Source organism: Schistocerca cancellata, chromosome 5 (genome assembly GCF_023864275.1).
Source record: "Schistocerca cancellata isolate TAMUIC-IGC-003103 chromosome 5, iqSchCanc2.1, whole genome shotgun sequence".
Taxonomy (NCBI): Eukaryota; Metazoa; Arthropoda; class Insecta; order Orthoptera; family Acrididae; genus Schistocerca; species Schistocerca cancellata.
This window is the reverse complement of record NC_064630.1, coordinates 22,981,676-22,990,545: the sequence shown is the minus strand read 5'-3', so window position 1 is coordinate 22,990,545 and position 8,870 is coordinate 22,981,676. Positions and strand designations below refer to the sequence as shown.

Here is an 8,870-nt window from a genome sequence, read left to right as displayed (position 1 = left end):
TTGGATGTCCGCTGGAAGCATATCGTGCTAAATTCTGTCCAACTGGAGCGTTAGGTCGTCAAAATCCCAAGTTTGTTGGAGGGCCATGCCCACAATGCTCCAAACGGCGACCTTGAATGCCAAGATAGGGTTGGCAAGCGCGAAGACAAGGAGCAGAAACTCTTGCCGTGTTCGGACGGGCATTATCTTGCTGAAATGTAAGCCCAGGGGGGCTTGCCGTGAAGGGCAACAAAACGAAGCTACAATACCGTCTGTGTGCCGCTGTGCTGAAAGGGTGCCCCGGACGACAACTGAAGGGGTCCTGTTATCAATAGAAATGGCGTTCTAGACCATCACACTCGGTTGTCAGGGCATATGGCGGACGAAAATAAGGTTGGTACGCCACCGCAGTCTGGGGCGCCTCCAGACACGTCTTCGTTGGTCATCGGGGCTCAGTTCGAAGCGGGACTCATCAGCGAAGGAAATTCTACTCCAGTCAGTGAGATTCCAGGCCGAAGACGTGTCTGGGGACGGCCCGGACAGCGGAGGGATGCCAGCGTGTCGCTCGTCTTTCTAAAAGTGGTACATTATTAATGTCTCTATATAAAAAATAGCCTGTCTTAAATATGTCTCAGGTCTCTGAAGATGCTAGGGGTTCAAAAGCGTATGGAAAAATCTGAAATTTTTGTTGGAGAGCTTGCATGGGGGCTTATTTAAAATAATACTGCAGATAATTTTTTTAGTAGGTGTAAGTCCGATTACGCTGTTTCGTAAACGGCTGGCCCTGACTAGTTTTAGTACGCAATCTGACTGCATAGAACAACAACAAAGAATGAAATGAAAATTTTCATTAACACAATTAATTAATTAAGTCCCCAGCAACTATAAAACCAACGCCACAACAAGCACAAGTGTAGCTGTTCTGTATGTGGTAGTATGACTCAACGCACATCTGGCACGGTTCTTCTTCAACAAGACAAGAATTTTTAAATATTGACGTGATAAAAGAAAATTAGAAATACTATAATTGTGCAAGAAAACCAAAATTACACTCTAATACAAGAACACAAGCCAGATGCTTTGTTGACTGAACCTGTAACAAAGCATCTGGCTTGTGTTCTTGTATTAGAGTGTAATTTTGGTTTTCTTGCACAATTATAGTATTTCTAATTTTCTTTTATCACATCAATAGTTAAAAATTCTTGTCTTGTTGAAGAAGAACCGTGCCAGATGTGCGTTGAGTCATACTACCACATACAGAACAGCTACACTTGTGCTTGTTGTGGCGTTGGTTTTATAGTTGCTGGGGACTTAATTAATTAATTGTGTTAATGAAAATTTTCATTTCATTCTTTGTTGTTGTTCTATGCAGTCAGATTGCGTACTAAAACTAGTCAGGGCCAGCCGTTTACGAAACAGCGTAATCGGACTTACAGCTACTAAAAAAATTATCTGCAGTATTATTTTAAATAAGCCCCCATGCACGTGGCGACCCTGCCAGGATACGAACCTGGAATCTTCTGATACGCAGTCAGAAGCGTTATCCATTGCGCTACAGGGCCATCACTGATCACACTGTTCATCAGCAGAAATTAAACATTTCTACAAGAACTGCCTGCCGCTACGTCTCAATAATCAGTGCCAGTGGAGGCGGCAGAACAATACTCTCTGGCGCGATCTCTGGCGCTGTGGCTCAGTGTAGCCACCTTTCAAGCTTCGGACAGACTTCCGAATTAATTATTTCGTCCATAAAGGATGGTATCGTGATGAGGAGGGACTGATAATTGAATATAAATAAAATAGTTTTTCCGCATCAGTCACATGTTAATTTCGTACCACTACTCGCTTCAGTGGCTCATACCATAGTCTTCAGGTATTGAATTATGTATACATATTCTTGGTGTTGGTGTAGAGGACAGTCACCTTTCCACAGCAGCAGGCCAAGTGCAAAGCGTATTTTGGATGTAAGTAAAGCCAAAAAGAAGCTGCATATGGATATTTGTTGTATATGTTCTTCAGGGAAGGTGAAGTGCTACACTGTTAGAGAGTAACACCACTCGTACAGTTGAGACCACATACAACAAACGGCAGTATGCAGCATCTTCTCTGGGTTTACTTTATCTCAAAATACGAATTGTAACCAGTTCTGCACTTGCTACTGTGAAAAGGTGTATGTGGTTTGCACCAACACCAGGAATATGAATACGTAATTCCTTATATGAAGCTGGTGACGTCAACCATCAAAACGCGTGGTGCTGAAATAACACACACGCTTTGTTTCAACAGTATGGCTGCTGTGATTTAGCTTGTGTCCAAGACAGGGTGTGCCACATTGTCGTTCCCAAGCCTCCGGGCGTAATCGTAGCCCTGTAGTGGACAGTGAAATCTCTTCTTCGCATGCCCTCCTGCTGCTGGGCGGGGGATAGGCCGGCCTGGCAGCGGCTTGATCAACTCAATTGGGCTGATTGGCTGTAACAGAAGGCGATCGGCGCTGTCGCCGACCACGTGACCTGCCCGCCAGCGGGATATAAATGTGGACGGTGGCACAGGGCAGGCCGAGGCGCTGCAGCTGCAGCTGCAGCTGCAGCTGCAGATGCCGTAAGATGCGTCCGAAATAGCGCCGCTGGAGCCAGCGCGTGCTGGAGACTTCGTCCCCGTGACTGGGCTCCTCTGAGAGCGGTAACTAACGGCAGTGAACACGTCCTCATTGATTCCCAAGGTTGTAAGACTCCATTTCCTTAAGTGAGTCTTATAAACAAGAGTGTCACCTTAGACAGCTGTGAGGAGAAGTGTTTGAAAATTGGTGAAAATGAAACGGTAGTATTAGGAATCCTAACCATTTTTCATTTCTTTACATTCTCTATAAAATACAGAGTAATATGTAAAATGTCATTATACGGAAGTCCCGTTTTCTTTTCTTCCATCTGCGTGACACGGAGTGACACACGAGAAAGATGAGCACCTCAAAGCCACGTTAATTCTACATTTACACATCAGAATGCTTCAATATTGCTTCTCAGATCAAAATTTTGATGGAGCAATACTCGTTAAACAAAAGCAACTGCATAACTAATGTATTTAAATTTAAAAAAAAGTAAATGTCAAATGTTTAAAACTGGAAGAAGGGCATATATTGTACCTATTTCGAAAAGTATATATGTCACGAGATTCTCTTAAATTTTTGCGCTAAAATGTAGCTCAGTGTCTGATTATTGTTGTGTGATCGCCTAGAGGTAGTGTAATGGTAATCTCAATAAGACTGTCTATTGAGTATTCTGTTGTAAATAGCTGTTAAATTGATATCACTATCATTTTTCTGTGTTATAGTTGTGGTATCATCCAGAGATCGCGGTACCACACCAAAGTCGGCATGGCGCATTGATATGACAGATATTAGCGATGTCTTACTGCACTCTACATCGATAAATGGGAGATGCTTCTGAAGACACACCCCCTCTCTCAGCACAGCAGTGACCTCACATGGAGGTCAGTATAGAGCCGAGCATGGAAGTACTCTGTCTCACTTTGTGATCCCAGCTGATGCACCCAACATCATAAGAGCAGGAGTAAGGAGTTATTTAAGTCTCAGATGGAAATGTACTTTTGTAAATGTCGAACATAGTAGTTCAAGAGAACGGTTTGTTAATTAGTGCATCAAGTGATGCTTTAATAATTAATGAGAGTTCTAAATTATCAACCACGCCTGTGGTAAAGGATTGAACTAAATTAAGTAAATCTTTTTATCATTCGTGTAATAAACGAACTAATATTTCATATGTTGCAGTCCAAGGAGCTATCTCGAAGAGCAGTCAAAGAACCCACAGTTATGGCTGAACAATTGTAGTTTCGTCTGGTCATAACAATTGTTTTACGATAGGAAGAGTGAGATTTTTTTCGAATTCATCTATGGACGGCGTAACTATAAATCTGAGTCTATACGGTCCCTGCTTGCAGATGTATTTTGTCGTTTCAGTATATTAAAATTAAAGTAAGTTGAAACTAGGTTTTTTTCTATCGTTTTCCCTTTTCATTACAATAAAAAACGTTAACCAGCAAACTTTGATAAAGTACCTGGTTTGAACTGAAAAAGTTGATCCCTTTTAAAACTTGATGAATCTTTTTATCATATTTTATAACTCATAAAACTTACAGAATGAAGTAGATAGTACTAATTTTGTAAAAAGGATGCAAAAACTAATTTATAGTCTGAGATAAAGTAACATTGCTATAATTTAAGAATGATGTGCAGTAGCGATGATTTTTAATTGAAATTAAGTAAAAAAATAAATAAAATGTGATTGTACCAAATATATTTTGAGAGACGATGGTAGTAGAGAAAATAAAAACAGTAACATCCGATTAGTTACTGACTGCAGCTATAAATTTATCTTAGGATTTCGTACAATCCAACGTGATTATTGTTACTTTTGTTATTACATGTGACGAAAGTTTGGCTAAGACTTACAAACAACAAACCGCGATACAATAATTTTCCTTTTGTGTAACTTGAATGTGTCCGTGCGTGTGTGAGTCCAAGGTTTTAACTACCAGATTACTACGGCATTTCAGCTGATTCCTCCTTATTATATGTTGGCACTCAAAAAAATTCCCAAGAAAAGCTAATGAAAATTCGTAAACACAATATATGCGGTAACAGAAAACTAGAATTATCGGCCCTTTTTGCAGATAACGCGACTATTCCAGTCAATCACGACATACATTAAGCAACAGAATACGTAGTAGTTAATAGTTTTCGTAGATTGATAGAATAGATATGCGCAAAGTATTTCTGCCCCAACTAAGGAGAGGCACAGTATATATTTGACTATACAGATCATTGGGTAAGATACTAACAATGAGTTTAAATGTTCACTAGTTAATAGATAAAGCAGAATGTTGTACATTTCTAAGTTTTCATACAGTTAGCCATTTGAACTGGAAGGAACTTATTACGGAGAGCGTTAAACAGTTAGCTATTGCATCTTATAAACATTGTGTCATTGCCAGTCCTGGTGTCACGTAAATCATTATGTTTTATGAAATATGCTGATATAATCGCGCTGCAGACACCTGTGATTGGTATAATTACAAAAAAAAAAAAAAAAATAAAATAAAAAAATAAAAAGAACATAAAAAATTGGAGAAGTACGGAGAATGAGAAAGTTATTTACTGTTTTAATTCCAGGATGCAGTCATAGTGGTATGTATGGATGTTGATCAGTCTCATCAATATTGAATGGTCATTTTCAGATTAATAGGCATATCTAGCGTTCAGGTCTTATTTTCGTTGTGAACCATCAGTTGTCACCTTCATGTTTTATACTGCTCTGAAAATCACTGTTTGATGAAACTGGAAAATGTCAAGCTGAGTGAATATTAATGTACTGTGTCAGGGATAAAATCTTTTTTAGATATCGTTAAATTAATGCGGTTTATTCCTCTTTAGTCACTGATACACTACTGAATAACATTATTGGATGACTTTATCTTTGAACGTAACTTTTGACTGTCCAAAAAGTGCCACAAAAATAATACTTTGTGTTATAAATGTACGGAATTTTAACTGAAACTTCACGGTACATTTACTGCGTTCTGAAATCTTAGAGTTAATTTATCCATAATTAAAGTGAGTAATGATATTCCTTGTTACAACACTAGGAGGAAGAAAATATACCTGCACTACTAGTGTTGAAATATAACTTCGCCCCAAAAAGGTATGCATTAATAAGAACTTGTTTTCTTCGAATAATTGGTCAATGATGTAAAATAATAGCGAACAGAGAAAGCAAGACGGGTAACTCTCTCTTTTGTTTCATTTTGTTATTGTTGGGTCGGATATTATTATCAAACAAATTTAAGAGTCATGAGCAGGTTATGCGAGCCAAACAGAAATGTCAGGTGATTAACCTGTGTTTAGGAAGCCGAGTACGTCATCATATCGATCCGTAGATATGTCTTATTTACACTCATGCGTTTACGTAAACCAGAAAAAAGGCTTGCCGAGGTTGTAAGTCCCCAAATGAAATGACACTAACTGCTTAAACTGTTTACGACTCCAGCGTTAGAGAATGGATCCTACGACTATGAGCTCCGAATCGTCGCAACACAATTCTGATGCTTGATTTTTAGATCTTGAATAAACAAAGCCTGTACGGAACAAATATTTGGTACTCTACGCGCACACGACGAAAAATTCTCTAGCATGTTCAAGGAGTATCTTAGAAACAGTTAAAAATAATAACTAACTACTTTTCAAACTATTAACAAAAACAGCAACCGTCTCTGCCTTGACATTCAGCGATATAGTTTAATGCTAGATACGCTACTAATTACTTCCATTATGGACGTGAATTAACACTTACGGTCCGACGACAAGAAATAAAATCCAACAGCATCGCTTATGGGTAATGAAACAAGCTTGTTAACTGCAAGTGACAATTCTCAGTGATCCCATCTTGATGCGAAAAACTTTCAGATGTCTTCGTGCACCGCGTAACTTCTAGAAAATATAACATGAAAAATATTAGCCGATTTATTGCTTTCATTTACTAGCAACAAAACGTTTTTTGACGTAGGTTCACATTATTATGTATTTTGTTACGTATTTGTGAAGTTCGGTAGATGCTCTGACGTTGTGGTATTTCTAGACAGCGAAAAATAATTTGTGTCACTTACTAATCTGCATAGGTAACATACGATATCTGATGTTCTGTTCGTGGTACAATTTAATTCCATATAACAATAATTAACTTCAGTGTTTTACTTTTATAGCTGTGTGCTCATACAACGTAAATGTTTCATCCTTCGACCATAAATATAATAGACTAGCCCTGATGTCATTTTCGTGGCTCCAACATCTCTGGGCTAAAGTCACGTGAATGTTGGCAAAACATGGTTGTTTCGTGTTGCGCTTATGGCTGTACTCAGCGTTTTGTCGGGGGAAATGGCATTACATTTCACGTGTGTTTCTATGATAATGCAGATGCGTTTATTGAAATCTGCTGAAGTGACTTTTATATGTTTTTTACACTTGAAATAGAGTATCACGTAAGTTAAAGTGTTGAAAGTGATGCCTGTAAAGTCAGACTCATATTACATTTTGGTAAGTATCTGTGATAATTCGGTTACAGAAGTAAGTATAAGTGTTTCTCGTTCCTACTCATAGGTTCCCTAAGGGTGAAAACCGAAGGCAGCTTTGGATACAGGCCCTGAAACGGAAAAACTTTAAGCCATCTGCACATAGGCGCCTTTTTGTATATACAAGTGAGATTATAATAAGGTAAGAGCACCTATAGTCAACACATGAAGAGCATTTTTTTCTAACTTCTAATACTATTAAATAAATATAGGTTCCAAAATTATTTTCTGAAACTTCAGAGTCTCACCTTTCATTTAAAATATCATTTATTTAAACTGATAGTTTAAACTTTTGTAAAAATAGTAGGAACTGAACCTTTGAAGTGCACCTAAAATTGATACTCTAAAATGGACCTGCTCCTAAAGTCGACAATTTTGGGACCTATGGTTGACATAATTCCCTTATCCCATTTTCTTTTATAAGTGACTAGAGCTCAAAACGCGGCGAATCCAATATTTAAAGTTTTGACACGAGCCCACTCTTATTGTTTAAAAGAATTTTAACGACGTTTTACTTTAACTGATAGTTTATAGTAATTTAGTCCCGCTGCCCACCAGAGGGGCCTTCGATATATTTTTTAGATTTTAGAAATGGTACTGTGAACAAATCCAGGTCAAATGTAGTTCTTATACAATTTTTCGCAAATAAAAAGTAATTTTTGTTGGAAGCGTTTGGCAGTCAATTGAGAAATGTGGGTAAAATACGATACAAACACAGGATGGCAGACCACTCATTTGAAATCCCGCCACGTTTTGCCAACAGTCACGTGGTTTATGTTGGAGCCACACCAGCCCTATAGCTTCTGCACAGCAAGGCCAGTCTACTAGTATCTATGGTCGAAGGTTTCATCGCATAGAGCAGTAACATCTCTGGAATGAGTATTCAGATGCGGAGGACAGCATTTTCGTCGCCTACAAACACATACTTCCAAAAGTTACGCAGCTATGGTGTAGCGTAAGCTTTGTCATTAAACATTTTGAAGTTTTTAGATGTCATGGCGTCGTCAGGATTACTCCGCAATGGATAAGCATAATTAACAGATTCTTTTGAAAAGTACCGTGGACTTTGTACACGTATTGCATTGGCATGTTAATAATGTTAAACACCTATGTAGGGTGAACTCCGCTTAAGGATTTGAAGAGAAGATCGTAAACGCGTTTGACTTGTTTGCGACAGTAGTCACAGGTCATATGTCGCAATTGTTAGACGAGGAGAAGGGATAGCCGACGCTATTTCCTGATTTTATACTGCATTTTCAGATTTTAACGAATCGCTGTTTTAGTAAAGTATTCTGCTGTGTCGTTGCAAATGGCTTCCTAGCACGCCAAAATGAAAGTGTCCCGAAAAATGTGGAAAATGGAGCTATCACACCGTAACCTAATTGAATACAAAACAAACAGTTGGAATTCCTATGTAACTGGACACTTTACTGAAGCTACAGTATTATTTATAATACTCTTTCACTAATCGTTTTCCATATTTGTTGATACATTTCATCAGACGAACTGGAACGCGTAAGTACACTTGTTTACTCAGTCGTTTATTAAAACCAGTGTCTTCAAATGCGTTTCAGTTTGGGCTTACGTAAAATTCTCCGCACAGAATTTCTAAAAAATATACTGTTTGAGAGATAAGCTACTGGCAGACTTTTAGGGCTGTGGATAACTGCTAAGCTTTGTTTAATCACACAACGTTTACACCTGTGACATTCCGCTGCAAATCCACTTTTCTCAGAAAAGTTCCCTAGACTGTT

General features: G+C 38.5%; 1 non-coding gene across 1 annotated transcript; it reads right to left on the bottom strand.

Annotated features, from left to right (window-relative positions):
* Nucleotides 1–1,468: 1,468 nt before the first annotated feature.
* Nucleotides 1,469–1,541, bottom strand: Trnar-gcg (transfer RNA arginine (anticodon GCG)). Its single transcript has one exon. It is a non-coding gene; the product is annotated as a tRNA-Arg (tRNA).
* Between the last annotated feature and the right edge of the window lie 7,329 nt (nucleotides 1,542–8,870).